Genomic DNA, 19,561 nt, shown 5'->3' with positions numbered 1-19,561 from the left:
CAAACACATATGTTGGACTGACCGTTTTAGGGTTCCGTTCCCATAGGGTAAAAACGGGACCCTATTACTAAGATTCCACTGTCCGTCCATCTGTCTGTCACCAGACTGTAATCTCATGAACCGTGATAGACAGACAGTTGAAATTTTCACAGATCATGTATTTTTGTTGCCGCTATAACAACAAATACTAAAAAGTACGGAACCCTCGGTGAGCGAGTCCGACTCGCACTTGTTTTTAAAAGCATGTTAAAAGTATTTTTGTGCAATTTGATCTTATTTTGACACGACCGTGACTGTGGTGTTTGTGTGTGTGCAGGCTGCGATGGTATGGTCACGTAAAAAGAAGGCCTTCTGACTACGTAGGAAATTTGGCGCTACAACTTTCCATCCCAGGTCGAAGATCTAGGGGCAGACCCAGAACAAGATGGAAGGATGTAGTGCTAAAGGACATGAGTGAGTGCAAGTTATCCGAGGATGATGTCGTGGATAGGGCGAAGTGGAGAAGGTTAAGCAGGAAAGCTGACCCCACCACCATGTGGGATGGATAGCTAGGAAGAGAGAGAGAGTTAAAAGTATTTTTGTAAATCCCTCATTGAAAATTTCCAAATGAATCATTTCATGTCGCAATCATTTGTGGTCGTCGACAGATGAGAATGACGTGTCCGTGTCCCGATTTATTGATTTACTGTCCTTTAAACGAATCAGTCGAGTCACAACATATTCATTTTGTATCCTTTAATCTTGATTCACACTGTAGGTATCAAGGATTTTTGATTTGGCACATAGAGGTTGATCCTGTTTTAATAAGTTTACATGGTTTTCACCTCTTTTTGATACGACCTTTAAGGGGCCCACTGATTAACAGTCCACCGGGTGGTATCTGCCTGTCAGTTCTTCGGAACTGTTAACTTTTCGTTCTAACTGACAGGCCGATTCCGTCTGGCGGACTGTTAACCAGTGGGTTCATTTACCTGTACCATGAGTCATTGACAGTGTCAAAGGTATTAACGTCTACATAATTTACTTTCTATACATCTCGCTTGCACTAATACGTGAGTACGAGTGAGATGCATAGAAAGTAAGTTACGTTCTCGATAGCGTTTATGTTAGTGCCAAACTTGTGGTAGCCACACTTGAGTCCTGCATAGACTAGGAATCCTCTAGACAGAGCATAGTCGCGCTACCCCCTCTGCCTACGATAATTTTACTCCATATTCGAGTCGAAAGTGTTTGTGTGACGTCCGTGTCTTTGAACGGACCAATCACGGGACGGGACTTCGCTCACCTCGTCCCGCGCACCCCCGCATTTTCGGCATCATCAGTTGCATGATATAATTGCTCTAAACTCGGTCTTGAGGATTCCTAGTCTATGAAGTTCTGTTATCTTTATCACTTTTATCAGGCATCTCACGCGCACCAATAAGTGCGAGCGAAATACCTTATGATATGACAAGACTCCAACATGCCGATTGGTGCTCACACTCACCACAGTCACGGTCGTGTCAAAATAAGATCAAATTGTTAAAACAGAATTGGCTTCGCGACCTGTCTTGCCGCGTGAGGTCACAGATCCATCAACGCGACAATGACAATAAAATAATTTTATTGTCATGTCACAATGAATTATTCGTTGTCATGTCACTTAGTACGTATTATCTTATGACAATATATTAATTCAAATTTGGATATGGAACACAGTGAAGGTCATTTTAAGAGATGACCATGACATTTATTGACACGTACAATAGTTATTTACGATACAAGTGCGGAAAAGAGGAAATTCGAAACGAGTGGTGATAAATTAAAACACGACCGAAGGGAGTGTTTTGAATCGACACGAGTTGCGAATTACCTATTTGCACGTGTATCGTACAACGTTTTACAGTACATATGGCCCTTTAAACTTTTGACGTCGCACGAAAAGTGCTATTTTACGCACTAGTGCGAGAAAATAGGACCATATGTACTGTAAATGTTATTTTCATTTTACACAAAATGCCTTATTGAGCTTATTGTGATCGATCTGTTCTACGTCGATTTGTTTTTAATTTAAGTCTGGCAAAACAACTTTGTCAGTAAAACATTTTTCAATGCTGTCGCCTTTTTTCTATCGACAAAATTAGCTTGCCAGACTATAAAAGTCACTTCGAACGCTTACAATGTATGTATATTCTAATCTGCATATAATTTATAGATTTTAATACAAACTATGGCGGATCCTATTCTACATATAAATATGTAATTTTATAGATACTATGCGCCAGCACTTCTGAATCAATCCGTCCATCACCAAGTACTAAAATAACGTCTATTCCTCTCCGGGCCCCCAAGTCCCGCATCGGAATTCCCGGTTCATTTATAATCGCGCGACGGACGGGTGACGTCCAGAATAAACCCACTCAACTAACCATTCTTCGACGTTATTCCTTTCTAAATAAGGTTCACGACTGGTTAGTGAAGTGTTGATGGAACTCCCATCACACTGAAATGATCATTAATCGACTTTATGTAGTTGGAATAAGGTTGATGAAAGGTCAGGAATAGTGTCAATGCTGATTGATACTGTGACAGAGACAATGGAGAACAAATAAGGATGGATGGATTTCTTATAACTGGTTTGGTTTTGGGTAGGTCAAGCTTGTTGAATGTGTGATGTTTGACGTTTTAAGAGGTTTATTTCGCAATTTTGTCATTGGTTCAGTTGAAATATGTTTTTTTTGGATGTCAAAAGCGCCTGGTGCTTATTAGCTCTTTAAATGGACGACATTTGGAAGATTGCGGGGCACTTCTGGATGAGGCTAGCCCAGCATCGGGGGAAATAGCTTAGACGAAGAGAGGGATAGCCCATCAGTGGGCGACAGGGGGCTCAAATGAAGATGATGTTTTGTCAATTTGAGATATAGGATCGGTTACGGACTTAGCCATTTATATCTCGCGGTATGGCCGTCATTAAATACTGAATAGGTACATAGCAAAATGTGTAGCTACCTAAAAGTAAACCCTAAATAATGCTCATATGAACTATTACTTATTATTTGACTGTATTCAGCCACTATAAAGAAATTTATTTAAATATCGCTTCACTTGCAGTCAATCGAAAAACTAGACTATTAATATTAGTAATATTAATTTTATACTGATATTAGAGATATTAAAAATCAGTATAAAATTAATTAAACCACTTGTCAATATTAGCTAATCCACTTACACCATAACAAATAAAACACGAATAAAAACCCACACGTGACTCACTAGCGTACAAGATTAGAGAGAATAACTCCCACTGTAAAACGAATGTTGCACTATAAAACTAATAATAAAAGCAATATAAGTGGCAATGTAAAATTGGCAATAAAACTATAGGAGGCCGAATCTGGGTCAACAATTTGTGAAGGTTTGGATTTGGTTTTGATACGACTTTGACAGTCGCTCACGCTAATTGTTCCTTGCGCACATCATTGAGACGTAATCGTGTCAATTCTGTTCCCACTTATCTAACTATTATATAGGTACATAAAAATCAATCCCTATGTCCCTTGAACGGGTGGACCAATATCGCTAATTCTTTTTTGTTGTGTTAGTTATTGTGAGAAGAAGGTTCTTATGAAAGAAAAAATTAAGAAAGTGTCAAAAAAATATAGATATAGGTGAAACGAAGTTCGCCGGGTCATCTAGTTTCAAATGATATTACAAACTCTTACTTTAGAATTGGCCTCTTGGTACTGTTATGTAAATATTGTACATCTGGCAAACGACGAATTGCTGTGTTCTCGAGGTCGTTTGAGTAGTGTGTTAAATTGATTATCTTTTATACGCATGGGAATTATTTCTTAGTCTTCGATGTTAAAAATCTGTTCTGTTGTATAAATTTTACCACTAACTGTACAAACCAAGTATTACACTAAGTTGAAATCAGTAAACTCAGCTTCACATTAAAAAAAAATGTTTTTCTACAATTTGTGATTGCAAAGTCTTTGTAGATTTAGCTTCGTCCGACTCTACACCTTAAAAATAATGTAATTTTTTTTTTATTAAGTAAATCTTCTCTGGAAGTTTACAACTTACGCAAAAAACAGTATTTAAGATTACATATCTTGGTATAACATGCTCATTTGCTATAAAATGTATCTATATTATTTATAAGTTTATTTTAAAACTGTGATTTAAAATGAAAGACCCAGATATCCAAGAAAAGTTATGATTTATATGAAATGAAATGAAATGAAATGAAATGAAATGAAATATGTTTATTGCGAGAACATAGAGTTTGATTGTTACAATCGTAGGTCTTAAAATAAAAGTAGTCCTTATGTTCTACTCTATGATAGGCATGCAATACAAGGTAAGCGGCAAGCAATCATGCAAACATTACAATTTAAGATATACAGTCATAATTATCGGATGATAAAAATTACAATTAAAAATTATTAATGTCAATATGATGAATTATTAAGTGATGATGTTAAAACAACATATGTCATTAATAAACTTATTGGTTTTCGTCTGACATGAATTCTTGAATTGAATAATAACACTTTAATAATAACCATTCACGTAGGGCATTTTTAAATAGCCTCGGTTCAGATTCTAAAATACGCTTTGGTAGTTTATTATAAATTTGGATGATCATTGAGAAAACATTGTTTTTGAACACATTTTTCCTTGCTCTAGGTAAGAATATTTGATTTTTACGTCTGGTCGATCTAGGGAAAAAGGTAATATTTGTGTCAAAATATTCAGGGTGCTCTTTCACAAACAAAGATGCCTGTAATATATACATGCATGGCAATGGAAGAACTTTTGTAGATTTAAATAATGGTCTGCATGGTTCTAGAAAGTGGACACTGCAAACGGCCCGTACACATTTTTTCTGAGCCACGAATGCTTTATGGACATCTACAGAGTTGCCCCAGATCAATAATCCATAGCTCAAGATGGAGGAGACATGTCCGTGGTAGGCTGTTAAGGCCACAGCTTTAGAGGAAATGTTGCTAAGTCGCCTTAGAGCAAATACAAACTTGTCGAGCCTTTCACATACATTAGCTACATGACTTTTCCAGCTGCAAAATTTATCTATGTGTATCCCTAGAAATTTGGTGAATTCTACTTCTTTAACACTCTCGTTATCATATTGAATATCCAAATCGATGTCTACGCCTCTATGTGTTCTAAATTGCATTACACATGTTTTATTAATATTTATTTTTAAATTATTTATATTGAGCCAGTGCATTACATTAACTAATGTGTCATTTATAGTTTTATTGAAGTTAATCAAATTGTCAGACTTTATTACCAAGGTGGTGTCATCTGCAAACATTATGCACTTATGTTGTACTTGGTTAGGTAGATCGTTGATGTATACAAGGAATAATAATGGGCCAAGTATACTCCCTTGTGGTACTCCGCATCTATTAAATTTATATTGAGATCTTACAGACACTAGCTCATTGTTAATAATCTGCTGTATTTCTGTACATTGCTCTCTTTCAGTGAGGTAACTTTTTATCCAGTTCAGCGCGTTTCCTCTTATGCCACACCTTTCCAGCTTGTTCAATAGTATCGAATGGGTTACAAAATCGAACGCCTTGCTAAGATCCAGAAAGACAGCTGCTACGGGAGTATCATCATTTATTGATTCCGTTACTAATTTTACAAGATTAAAGCAAGCCAGCGTAGTAGAGCTTCCTTTACGGAAGCCATATTGCTGATTGCTTAAGATTGAGCAAGAAGTGAGAAAGTTCAACAGACGTTCGTGGATAGCTTTTTCAAGGATTTTAGAAATCACTGGAATAATAGTAATGGGCCTGTAGTTATCCATAGACATTTTGTTATTCTTTTTGAATATGGGCTTGACTATTGAACGCTTAAGACTGGCGGGAAATTTACCTTGTTCAAAGGACAAGTTTATAATGTGTGTGAGTGGAAGAGCAATGTCTTCTGCACAGTGCTTTAATATTTTGGTTGCTATATTGTCTATGCCTACTGCATTACTATTGTTTAAGGACAATATAATCTTGTATATATCTCGTGTATCGTAAGGTTTAAGGAAGATAGTTTTAGCATTTGTAGGATATTCTAGATACGACTGATCCTGTGACAAGCTATTTGCAACAGGTACGTTAGTAACATTAATAAAAAAGTTGTTAAATAGCTCCGCAATATCTGTAGGATCTGTGTACTTCGTTTGATCGTTCTCAATACAGTTAATAAATTGAGGTTCTTTGAAGGTATGACCATTGATAATTTGCCAAGTAGCCTGTGCTTTACTTTTGGCATGATTAATCAATCTACTATTGTGCAATTGGTGTGCTTTATGTATACACTTCCGGAGCAATTTAGTGTAATTAGCGTATGTACGCTTGTTTGGATGTTTGTTCCCAGGTTCCTGCAGGTATTTTAGGTACAGCTTTCTCTTACTGAAACAAGAACGTCGAATACCACGGGTTAACCATCCGTTATTGCTATGCGTATTATGGATTTTTCGCCTCACGAGCGGGAAGCACAAGTCATTAAATAAAACTAACAGTTCATGGATGCTCTGGAAGGCTGCGTCAGTATCCGTTTCATTTAGAACTTGTGCAAACGTTAAGGATGACATACAGCTTTTAAATTTATTAATGTTTTCAGAGCTATAGTCTCTTCTAATGGCATAGTAGAGTTTTCGTTCAACGGTAGTGACTGATTTTATTGTTATTATTTGAGCTGTCTCGTGATCAGAAAGGGCTAGTGGAAGCACATTTGGTATAACTTTTTTAACATTACTAGCTATGTGGTCAATACATGACTTACCTCTAGTAGGGGTTTTTATATGCATTTGTATATTGTAGTTATTTAGCAGGCTTATCAACTCTAAAGTATTCTTCTCCTTTTTCAAAGTATTAAAGTTCCAGTCTCCACTAGCTATAATCTTATACTTTTTCTTTTTTGTGGTTACATATTGCAAAAGTTTTTCAAGTTGTTGCAAGAAAGGTATTTCATATGTATATTTGGGAACGCGATATATATTTATTATTATTATAAAGACAGTTAATAAAATAAAACTGATGCAATCGGGCTAAACAGATCATTAAATATAAATATCTAGAGAGATATATTATATTTTACAATATATTTAGTTAGTATTAACATAGACAGTGGCACCATTAAAATAAATATATCCTATTAATTTTAACTAATCGTCTGGCATTAATAGTGAAATTTTGTAACAAAGGAAAAAATAGTTTTGGAAAAAAAAATTACAGCGCCCGAAATAATATAAAGTTTAAATACTAACAAGAAAATAAAAAAAAAGATTTGATATGGCGCCACGGAAGAATTGTCAAAAAATTATCACAAAAATTTAAAAGTTTTCTAAAACGTTTCAGAACTTAAAATAAATCAAAAGACGGGAAGACTGGCGCCAAGAAGATTAACTACAGAGGTTCATTTTAAACGGTCAAATTTACGAAAACATTCTAAAATTAAATAGCAAAGGTACGGTGTCACCAAAACAAAAGAAAGAAATTTACTAGCCAGTATCACGAAGCGTAGCAAAACTTTTCAAAATTAAACTAACTTGATTTGATTAGACAAGACATTGGCCCAAAGGAACATGATCATAAAAATGATCAAAAAAACTTTAAGTGTTCTAAAATGTTCCAAAATAAAGTGAAAAAATTATAGAACGAGAAAAGTGGGGCGCCACGATAATAAAATAAATTATAAAGTGAATAAATGAAAGAACGAGAAAAGTGGCGCCATGATAATAAAAGAAATTATAAAGTGAAAAAATGAAAGAACGAGAAAAGTGGCGCCATGATAATAAAATAAATGAAGTGTATAATTTACTAAAAAGGTTCTAAACTAATGACAACTAAAGAAGAGACAAATGGCGCCATGGAAGCTAAAGAAAGGAAACCAAAAGTCAAATTGAAAACGCGTTCTAAATTAAAAATTAAATGGCAAAGACGGTGGCGCCAGATAAAATTTAAAGGACTGAAATATAATCACTCAAAACGCCATATTAAGCGCTTCAAAACGCGGTCAGCAAAATATCAGTCTAACATGTAGGTGGTCATCACATGTAACTTTAAGAAAAGTGAAACGTATCAAGTGAAAATAAATGACAAATAATTTTAGATTTAAAGCCGTTGAGTTAAGGTTTAAATTAGGACGCGAGTGAAAGAGAATTATTATGTTTTTGAGTGTGCTAATAATAATTTACGATCGTAAAATATGATGCTGTCATAAAAACAAGAAGAATAACGACTATGTTAGTTTTATTAGCGGTGACCGGTGGGCGAGCTATATTTGAGTTGACGAAACATTTGATATAAATCTACTTAATTTCGTCTGCTCGAAAATAACCGTTGGGTGTTCATTTTTGTATATTGTATCATTTAACAATGTATCTTTAATAACATTGTTTAATTGTCTGTCTAGTTTCTTTGCGCCAGATCCTAAAACAGGTGACTTTTACATTTTTGACTATTAATTTTAACAGCTCACCCGTCTTTTTACTTCTGAATGACTTGTGAACGTATTCCATTTAACAGTTTAGCGGCAATGATTTAAAAAGTCTCATGCCAAGATTTAAAAAGTCTCCTCTCCTTAACGTCTTAAAGATCAAAATGATGACAATCATATGGCAAAATTGACCACCATATAACATCTAAGTGTGCCCTATAGAGGGTTAAACTGGCAAGAGTACTACATCAGCCTATCAGTCAAAATTAAAACGAATGATTAGAGAGTCCGGCGCCAAAACGCCGACGTCAAAACGTTCTTAAATCAATCTAGTTGGCCTAGATGTTCATTCATTAATTTCATAAGCAACTCTTACGAATGTATAGCACAATCAAACTGTACAATATGTCACAGTATAGTAACTCGGGACAACTCTTTTACAAGATATTACCATCGTTCACACTGTTTTATCAAAAATTGTAAATCTTATTGCAAAGATTCACTTATGTCTGTAAAGTTAATGCTATTGGTTCCAAATAAAATATTCCTCGCTACGCATCATCGCACAGCTCTGGTGGAAACGCAGCCTCAGACGAGGGTCTTAACCCCTTACCGCATACGAAGCCATATATGGTGGATATGATATTTAACTCTATTGGCAGCAATTAAAGTTCAAATTTCAACAAATATTTTTTATTATATGCAGTATTAAGCTAGAAAAAGACGACGACGTGAGACGGCAATTTTTAAGTTCTTCATTTTTGGAAAGTTAACATAAACTCCAAATCCGAGTATTATAAAATTAGACGAATTCATGCCTGAATCAAAATGATAAGTAGGTAACCTGATACAAGGAAAATTCCCCTGTCTTGCATACTAATATTTAGAATGTAATAATATTATCATTATATTTCCATAATTAATAAGTCGTAACCGACATATTTACAACAGGCGTTTTGCATACCATATCTCAATCGAACGTAAATTGTAAAGTATACAATACGAGCCTAAATCATTAGCAGACAAAGCCCAATCAATCTGTACGCACTCAATAGTTCGGATACGAAGCAGATGCGCGTGCGATGACAGCGCGTGCGCGCAGTTAAAATATTATAATCAGTACCTACTTTCAACAGGTCAAATTCAGTGCTGCAGGGAGAATAATGACGAGGATAATAACCACTGAGCCTATTTAAAAGTCACACATACCTGGTCGCCGCCATAAAATAAGTAAAATATCTTAAAATAAGTTTCTAATTATATGTCGCAAAATTGTATTGAATTGACATCTACAATGTATATTGTTATATGAATGAATAAGTAAATACAAATACAAATAATCGTACCCTTCCAGTTTGAAAAATACTACAGAATCACTTATGTCCGATTTCCAAAGATGTGATTTTGTCGACCGCGAATAGTAAGGGGGAAATTCAAGGGGCTGATGGAGGTAACGGCATCACTTTTCAGCCTGGCAACATCGGGTACCTTGAAGCTTAGGAATACCACAGGGTACAAGGATCAGATGTAAAATTATGCATACCACACAGTTCTAGAGTCCTGGTCTAAATCACTATGGAGTTAAACTACTGTAAAATAATGTAACTGCGCCATGCGCCTACAGTTGAAGATTGTGCAGCGCGCGTAACGTAAATATGCGAAAACGGTCAATCACTGCAAATGCAGTACAGTCGGGTTCATTTACATCAGATAAGCGGGTTACTTTGCCATTAGAGGAAATCTAACTTTACTTTACTTTTTTAACTACCTAAAGATACAGACTATCGCCGCGATTCGGGAAATGAATTAGACATTCACTAGATATAAAATAGTAACGATATGTGACGTTCCACGGCAAAAGGTACCATATGGCGGTTGGCGCTCCAATATTATTGCGACCATAAGGGATCTTTTGCCGTGGAACGTCACATATCGTTACTATTTCATATCTAATGAATGTCTAATTAATTTCCCGAATCGCGCCGTATATAGTTCGTCGAATAAATAGTATTATATAATAGTACAGTCACCTGCAATAATATGTTACTCTTCGAAGGCCGCAAAAATATGTGACACGCTCTTGTTTGTAGAGTGTGGTAGACCATGTCGATCTCGCATCGGTCTATTTAGCCACCAAAAACGGTGTTACACCATAAATCGTCTGATATAGACGAAAAGGCCTATGATGAAGAGCGTGTCACATATTTTTGCGGCCTTCGAAGAGTAACATATTATTGCAGGTGACTGTACTTAACCTACCTATCGTGTTTCTTCTTTATACGTTACGTGTTTCGCCAAAGCGTTCAGTAAATATGAAGCAAAGCTATACATATAATATCCACACATTCCATATTGAGATGACATTAAGATCTAGACGCGTAGATGGACTGGTATTTGTATGAGCTGTGAGCTGCATGCGACAGCGCATCTAGCAGAAAGCAAACATGGATACTGACACACTTTTAGGTTGAAAATGCTTCTGATACGTGTTGATTTTATAAAACTTATCGTAGTAGTTTTTAAGTATGGTGGAAAATGAGTAAAGCTTAACACTTTAAACTAAATAAATATTTCTTATTCGTATTCTAAACTTTCGCGTTTTGTACTTATATTTAATTACAAAAATGAGTCTACCGCCATATAATTTTATTGTTTTTACCTTAAATTCCGACGTTTCAGCTGAGTTGCACCAGCTGTGCAATATAAGGTAAAAACAAAATTATATCGCGGTAGACCCACTTGTGTAATATGAATGTATTGTTTAAAGGTTATTCGGATGATTGGTTATACTTGTTGCCGCTGATTCGGATCCAGATTAGTCAATTTCCTTGTTAAAATGAGGAACGCTCGCCACCTCATTACTGTCGTGATTCTGACGTTCACGTCACACCGTCACTAATTTTATCAAGAATAATTATTTCGCCCATGGACACCTGCAATATGCGTTAGTGCACACTATTCTTGAAGATTTGAAGGTCGTATCGGTCCGGAAATACCACAGGCGACAGTTCATTCCACAGTTTCGTTGACGCGCGAGGCAGGAAATTGATACTTTAAACAAACCTGACCGACTAATACCATTAATAAAAACTTAATTGTCCTGTAGCCTGTAGAGAGTGTAGAGGCTCGTTTATATTTTTTGAACACCTCACCCGCTCAAAAACTTCTGACTTCCACTTAAATGCTTTTAGTCAGGAATGTTAGTATCGACGCAATCCATCCGTCACCTCGCAAATAGACATCCGTAGAGGGTTCAAGATCTATGACGCTTTTAAAACGTATTTGTGGCCGAATTCTAGGCACTAAATGGCTATGGCTTATGTTAAGTGCTTTGGTAATCCGTTGGAGCAATTAGGAATTTGTTTTATTTATGAGAACAAGACATCTGGGGCCAAAGACATGTACAACTGTCAGATTTCGCGTCCACGTCAAATCAACACTTGATTTTGATTCTAATCTATCAAGTGTTGATTCAATCAACTGTGGATATTATCAGTATTACCATTTGATACAACCCTCTCTCCCTCCTCGCGTTATCCCGGCATTTCGCCACGGCTCATGAGAGCCTGGGGTCCGCTTGACAACAAATCCCATGATTTGACGTAGGCACTATCATTTGATACAATCCAAAATCATTAATTGAAAAAATAATTCAACCAAAATCAACTTTGTTTTATTACTACTATACGGTTTATAATGGCTCTGAACTCGTGTGGTTCGGTTTGGTTTGGTTGGCACCTAACTCTGGATTGCTAATGTCAAATTTTGATATTGTACGCATTCGAAAACGCAAATTTTCCCACATCAACTGGAAATCAACATGATACGTCAAACTTCGCGTGTGGAATAGCCCTCCTGGATTTTGTTCTTTTGAATTAGCAATGATACATGAGGAAGACGCTGGATGCGGGTCGCTTCCAACCGGCACGTATGGAGGTCCAAGGGGGAGGCCTATGTTCAGCAGTGGACGTCTTATGGCTGAGATGATGATGATGATCATGACATGGGGATAACTTCGAAACTGATTAATTTTGATAGTCACTAATATTATTAAACCAGAAACGTTGGCAACACTTAAGGAGACTCACGTTATACCGGCACCAAAGAACCACGTGATCACCGATCTGCCGTCATAGAAAATGACATGTCGGACGCCCCGGCCCGGGTACGGCCCGGTCTAGCGTGAGTCATCCTTTACTACTGTAACGCTTACCAAGACATCTTGTTTTATGGCTCCTCTACACGACCCAACAAACAATTAAGCGACACTTAGCACTTATTTTATCACCTTAAGACATAGAACGGCTGTAGAATAGCTACATATTCTAAGCTTACAGGCTCTGGTGACATCAAGGTCTTTAAGAGGTCCATGTATAGCTTTAAGATCCACAGTAGCCGTTTTGGCCGCTATAATGCATCTTAAGCCGCTAGTGTTATAGCTCAAAGTGAATTCTACCACCTGTAATACTTTATTTTTAAACTAAGGGTCCTGAAGGGGATAAAACAAACAACCCGATAGTGGACAGGTACAATTTAATTGCCGGCCTGGTTAAGTTTACACTTTTGAGCTTAAACACTACTTAACGACTTATTGATAGTAAACTAAATTTATATTTATCTAACCGGGTTTTAATTATTGTTGGTGATACTTGGTCGATTGCGCTATTGGATAGTTAATAATAAAAGGTGAATAGTCCAAAATCGCAGTTTAGGAAAAAGTAGTGAAAGGCTTAGCTGCACTGTAGCGACAGTCGACGGCTCTCTCTCGACCAGATGGCCGGAGGTTCCAATAGCTCCGACTCTGGCGGGGCCAGCTGCACAGGTCGACTGGCACAGAATCTGGCCTACCAAAGGCCGCGCCCCTAGTAGACACCTCCTGGAAAATTCCGGGTACGGGATTAGTTCCACTGGCTCAGGTCACGCCAAGAATCTGTGGTCCGTGCCACGTGAGAGTCCGTTTCACATAGGAACAAGGGTTTCCATGCGTAACCCTTTGGGGTTATATTACAGTATAGAATTCAGCGCTACGCGGGATACTTTTATGTGGCCGCATGGCACGCCATACAATTTCTGACAAAAGTATATGAACGACGCCTTACCTGTCGGAGGAAAATCGTCTTGCCGGGGTTTATGAGTGATCGAATATCAACTCCGAAGTGGGGGACGCTCCTGGTTCGCCCTTTCGGGAAACGGGTTAACCTCAAGGTACACCTGAGGGCAGGCTGAAATAAACGGTTCACGTCAATAATCGCATAATCCAACAACAGATTCCGAATTTCACGGTCTTCACAAACGAATGTAAGATTACTTACCAAAGATGAGAACGTTGTCCCAATTATTTAATATAAAGCCGAGCCCGGCTAGGTCGGGGAAGAAAATCCAAGTCCCAAAATGGCCGAATCATTCTCCCTCGGTGCCTCCTCTTCGATGTTGCCAGGGTTACAATCCCAAGGCATTTAACAAAACTGACGTGAAATTCTAAATACGGAAATTAGAACAGAGCGTGGTAAACGCTGCTGGACAAGCACGGTATGATATTTTTAAGAAAGGGAAAGGAAGACTCGACAATCTATACATTCCTACCCGTTCATGGAGAATGATAATAATTATTTTGGTAAGAACTAGTTGGCGATCGAACTGGTTTCGAAGGGATTCAGACCTATCTCCCTGGCAACACGGAATCGCTGCCAACTTGACAGTCCATCGACACTATTCGAGACACAGATTTAATCGCCCGTCCGGCTTCATAGAAGTATTTTGTTATCTAAATATTTTTCCATTACACACCTTAATATCTATATGAGTAATAAGCAGCTGCAATTTTCACTTAAGGTTCTAAACAGGCGATAAAAAGTCTTTTATAGCTCCGTGTATCATAATCGCTACTTAACTCTCTTGTATCACTTACAGTCGAAAAGAGAAGTTATGAGTCACCGTTATCGATCATGTAGTCGCAGACGAGCGTTATTCAGTACCTTAGTACATCTTATACTGTTATTAGAGTCTTACTTAGAACCTAAGCCTATAGCGCCATGTTAAGATGACCGATGAATCAATAAGCAAAACAAAAACTATTAATTAGAACGTAAATACTTCATAAAAATCGATACTTTTACTCAATATTGACCTAATGTTAGTATTGTTATATTTAAAACCGGACTTCACGTATATTGAGTATTTTTTCGAAAATTAAATACGGTGGACCACAAATAAAAAAATATTATATTCAGATAAATATGCAAAGGATCAGAGGCCCATTAAAATTTTGTTAGTAATACATATAGTTTTTGACAGTGTAATTAATTTCGCCATCATAAATCCGCAGATAACTCCTGCATCAGTGATCTAAAATAATTATTTGCTTTTATTTATCCGCCATTACATTTCACTTCAAGCTGTCACAGAGCAAGCTTACGAATAATAATACAAAATGGAAACATCTGCAACCAAAGCAGATAGGGCTAAGGAAAAAATGTGCAATTACCTTCTTGAGTGTTACAAATATTGACTTTAAATGCTAATATACCATCTAAAGCTGAAAGTCTCATATATATGGCCCTACACTACTACTCAAATAGTTATTTTTCGCTTAATTGGCACCCTTTTAAATCCTAAGTACTTAATCAACGCTATTACAACACTATTTTAGCGCTCTTCTACTACAACAGTTTGTAGTCACCTATATGCAACCCATCTAGCTCCTAAAGAATTAATTAACACTATTGTAGCTCCACTATACCGCTCTTATGTCTCTTTTTTTATCCGCTAACCCTACTGTAGCACTGTTATAAATCTTATGGTGATAAAATTTGTGCCCAATCCGGGGTTAAAACGGGGTTATAGCCGGCTATAACTCCTATTTTTAGAGCACGAACAACACCTAAAGAGTAAATAGGCGCTTATATAAATCTCTTCTAACCCTTAAATTTAGCGCCTACTTAATGTTAGTTGGGGATGGGCCAACGCCGGCCACTCCAAGGGACGCAGCCATGCGGTAGAATGAGATAGCAATATCACTTGCTCCCTCTTACGCATAAATGCGTCCCTTGGAGGGGCCGGCGTTGGCCCATTGTGTAGAGGAGCCATAAGAAGATACTCTTTCTTGATTATAAAATACCTACTGTTGATAAATAATATATCATAATTGTGAAGGTATGTTAGACCACACGCACGCTGAAAGCCTCCGCAAGTATGTCACCATCATTATAATTCCCTTGCTATCAAAATGAAGATTTCATTCATCAGTTCATTAGTACTCGTAATTAAGGCAGGTGTCTGATCGTCATCTTCCATTATGGTTTTTAACTTCAATGGCAACAGGTGTTTTTGGATAAAATGTCTAAATGTTTTTTACAGATAAATAGTTAGGTAGGGTAGGAAAACTTAAATAAAAAAAATGTTAAAACCAAATTAGGTATTACTTTGTTATACCGCGAAAAAATAACAAAAAAAGTCACGTAAGTAATATTAATCACCAAGTTGAGTTATAGAAAAATCATGATATAGTAGACCTTCTGTTCTTTTTAGCATTTTCCCGAATGCATTCTAATGGAGCCCAGGGCTCCAACTATCTACTACCCAATCCCAAGAATTGACGCTGCTACAATTTTTTATGAAAGCGACAGCCAACTAACCTTACAAGTTACAACACCTCTAGGTTTTTCTCTGAAAACTTGATGAAGTCCGGTTTCCTCACAATGTTTTCCTTCACCGAAAAGCAATTTGTAATTTCGTGGGTACATATTTTAATAAACTCGGTTCGAAAGAACGCCTTATTTAAGGCCACCTACGTTTCAAATAGTATAAGTATACATATATACATGTATAGCCTAGTGCGGCGTATTTAAATAACCCACACAAAGCACCTTCAACAGTAGCACAAAACATCGCCACCTAATTCAAAAACAGTAAAAAGCCGACAGCTTTACGGCGCCCATTCACGCCGACAAAACCACTAATTAACTTATTCCCCCCTCCCTCCCTTCAGGAGAGGGAGGGGGGCTGCGCGCGCGCAATTACAATATGGCGCCGGCCACACGCGCGCTAATTGAGTTTCCTTGTCACTTATAATGCCTGCGCCTGAGTTTAATGGTCTAAGGGTTTGGAGGTCCTTAGGCATGTGTTAAACCGGTAGCCTGTTTGATGTATTCCGACGCTTTCTCTTCAGCGAGTACTTTTTTCGTCCTGAATTTTGTATTATTTTTTATTATATTTTAGAATCATTAGTATAATTACATACCCTGTAAGTAGTTAGATGTGAAATCGTAAAGAGCCTTATTTCATTTATTTTTTCTACAATTGATTTAATTTTCTTAAAAGTACTAATTAATTGGAGGTAAGTATGTATTGTTGCGTATCATTTTAGCCCCACTTGCAAAAGAGCCCTTTGACAATTGGCTTAGCATCTTAGCATTTTTTATTATTCCACTGCGTATTTCTTTATCTTCTCACTATATGTTGTAAAATTGTAATAAGTTAGGTATCTTTTTTTTAGTAACCCACTTTGGTGTCCCACTGCTGGGCAAAGGCCTCCCCGTTTTCTCCACTCGACCCTTTCATCGGCATTTTCTCACCATTTGGAGTAGTATGCGTACACGTCGTCCCGCCATCTTCTTTTCCGTCTGCCTGAACCCCGACCAGCACCGTCTATCAATGTTTGCTCTTCAGTTCAATTTTCTAATAGGTATATGATTCAAATGCCTCAAACTATTTACAAGTATAACTTGAAACTAATCAATCTGTCAACCTGCGGAACCTTTCACGCAACAGCGAACCACACCTAACAGGCATTAATTGGCTTAAGTGACTTTTGCGCAAACTGTCAGAGATAGCGACCACAGGCGCTTGCTGTCCGTCTGTATGTCAAAGCTAAACTTTGGGCCGGTTATGGTAATGTGTAACACAACGTGGTTGAGTGTTTTAAGAATATCAATGAACGAATGAATGAAGTAGCCTACAGTGTTCTTTTAATGTACGGATATAATGAATCTGCTAGACTAGTCTGTGAATCCTAGTGATTTAGTGAGTCTAGCCTAGTGATTCTGCGAAATTTCATTGTCCTGTGTGATCCTTTGAAACAGGACAGTACAATCGGCAATATCAGCATCAATAGTAGCAGATGAAACTATCTGAAAATATCTGCTACCCACAAATACTTTTCCAACTAAAGATTTAATTTTACAGTTCGCCTTCAAAAATATTTATCTTAGTCTGATTGTTGCATAGAAATATGTATTTTTGTTTAGCTGTTACAGAATGGTCTAGATACTTTTGACGCGTAGTCGGTTCCGTTATTTTTCCGACTCTACGCAATCTCTGAAAAGTACATCGCTTGTCACCAAGTGTGACCATACCCCAAGGAGTCCCGTCTACTATAATTTCCATAGAACAAACTTGATTATGCCGCACCCGAATACCATTGTTATTTTCCCTTCGAATCGTCAGTGTTTCTATAACGAGTGGTTATAGTTCCGGTCTGCTCCAATTTTCATCAAATGACTTAACCCCATTGTTTGTTAGATTGGAGGACCAATAAAGTCATAAGCACTGTAAACAATTGAACAGTTTCTATGTCTCGTAGGAAGATAACAAACGCACTGTATATCGAACGACCGCTTCTCCATACAAACGTAGTCGCCATTTTTCTCTCTGGACATTATTGAAAATATTTTTAAATAATTTGCTATTTAATTACACAAACGGGTCTACCGCTACATAATTTCATTGTTTTAACCTTAAATTGATTAATTTGCTATTTATTAACCAAAGTTATGCTCCTTCGTTTGATTTTATTCGATTTTTAATATGTTACAAACGTTAAGGGGCCCACTGGTCAGTAAGTAGTTCGCCGGACGATAGCAACCTGTCAGTCAAACGCAAAATTTGACAGCTTCGAACAACTTTACTGACAGGCTGATATCGTCCGGCGAACTGGTAATCTGTGGGAGCTTTTAAAAACTTGAATGGAATTTGTTTTTTGCTTCCTAATTTTATAATAGTCAAAAATCAAGACAAGCAATAGGTAGCTATGGTTATTTTTAAATTGATAAAAAAATATGTCTCAATTGTAATGCCCATAATGTCAAGATCTAAAGAGGAAAATGGGGACTACGTTTGAAGAAGCGGTCTTCCGCGATCCTCTTTATGCCTTCACCACAAAACATAAAAACAAATTAAATAGTAGCCCGCGACAGTATACTTAGCCCGAATTCGGCTAACTTTAAATTCCTCCCATAATTTTATGCACCCGATCCATTGTTCACTCCGAATCCATATCTCACTAAACATCACCTCAACTATAAATCCCTCAAAACTTTTTTCGGTGCGCACGCGTCCATGGAGCAGGACAGTTGGAGGGGTCTAAAGAAGACGTATTTCGCCACCACCAACCATTGTCCATTGTTTTTGCCCGGGTTATTTATGACAAACCCCTCCTTCCCTCCTTTTCTATCTTGAGGACAAAATCCCCTGTCCCTCTTCCGTTTCGTAATGCCTCAATAAATTACTTCAAAAGATTATTTATTAGATTATTCATGGAGTCTGTGCAGTATTGGCTGAAGGACGTTTAGGGCTTGTGTTTTTAAACTTTTTTCCTTTGATTGATTTGTGGGTGCGACCAACAATGGGACACGGGATGATGAATAGCAAATGAATTTGGTTTACAGTTTTTTTGGGGCAGGTCGAATGTAAATCGGGTACTACTGCATGTTTTTAATGGTTAACCTTTATGATATATATTAGGTATTGATTTTATAAACATTGATTTATTCAAGAAAATAGTGTTTACAATGAGCTAGTTATGTTGATAGAAGGTCTGCAGAAATTTTGCTAATGTTAAATTCGTAATACTTACGTTAAATTGAGTCTTCCTGCGACCAAAAATTTAACTTCACGTTCTAAGTCAATACAGATCTTTTTGATAAAATAATATGTAGGCACATTAAATGGGGGGTGTCATTACAAGTGCGATATGCTCCCCTTTAATAAAGTAACTACATCATAAATAGTTTATTACCAAAGTATTTATTAACAAGAAACGTCCAGTTAAGAAACAGTAAATTGACTACGATATTCAAAAGCGGCTCACGACAAAGATAAAGTAAAGGATAAAAAT

At 37.1% G+C, this 19,561-nt stretch overlaps 1 protein-coding gene and 1 long non-coding RNA gene across 4 annotated transcripts in view; one reads left to right on the top strand and one right to left on the bottom strand.

The window, feature by feature from the left end:
• LOC134665459 (uncharacterized) overlaps positions 1-19,561 on the top strand; it is a 430,855-nt gene that overhangs the window by 2,040 nt on the left and 409,254 nt on the right. The window lies entirely within an intron of this gene.
• The window catches only part of LOC134665397 (protein tiptop), a 424,238-nt gene that overhangs the window by 129,775 nt on the left and 274,902 nt on the right, over positions 1-19,561 (bottom strand). The gene's annotated exons all lie outside the window — the stretch shown is intronic.

This window comes from Cydia fagiglandana, chromosome 6, assembly GCF_963556715.1.
Source record: "Cydia fagiglandana chromosome 6, ilCydFagi1.1, whole genome shotgun sequence".
NCBI classification, from domain to species: Eukaryota; Metazoa; Arthropoda; class Insecta; order Lepidoptera; family Tortricidae; genus Cydia; species Cydia fagiglandana.
Note: the sequence above shows the minus strand (reverse complement) of the source record. Positions and strands in the feature narration are given on the sequence as shown.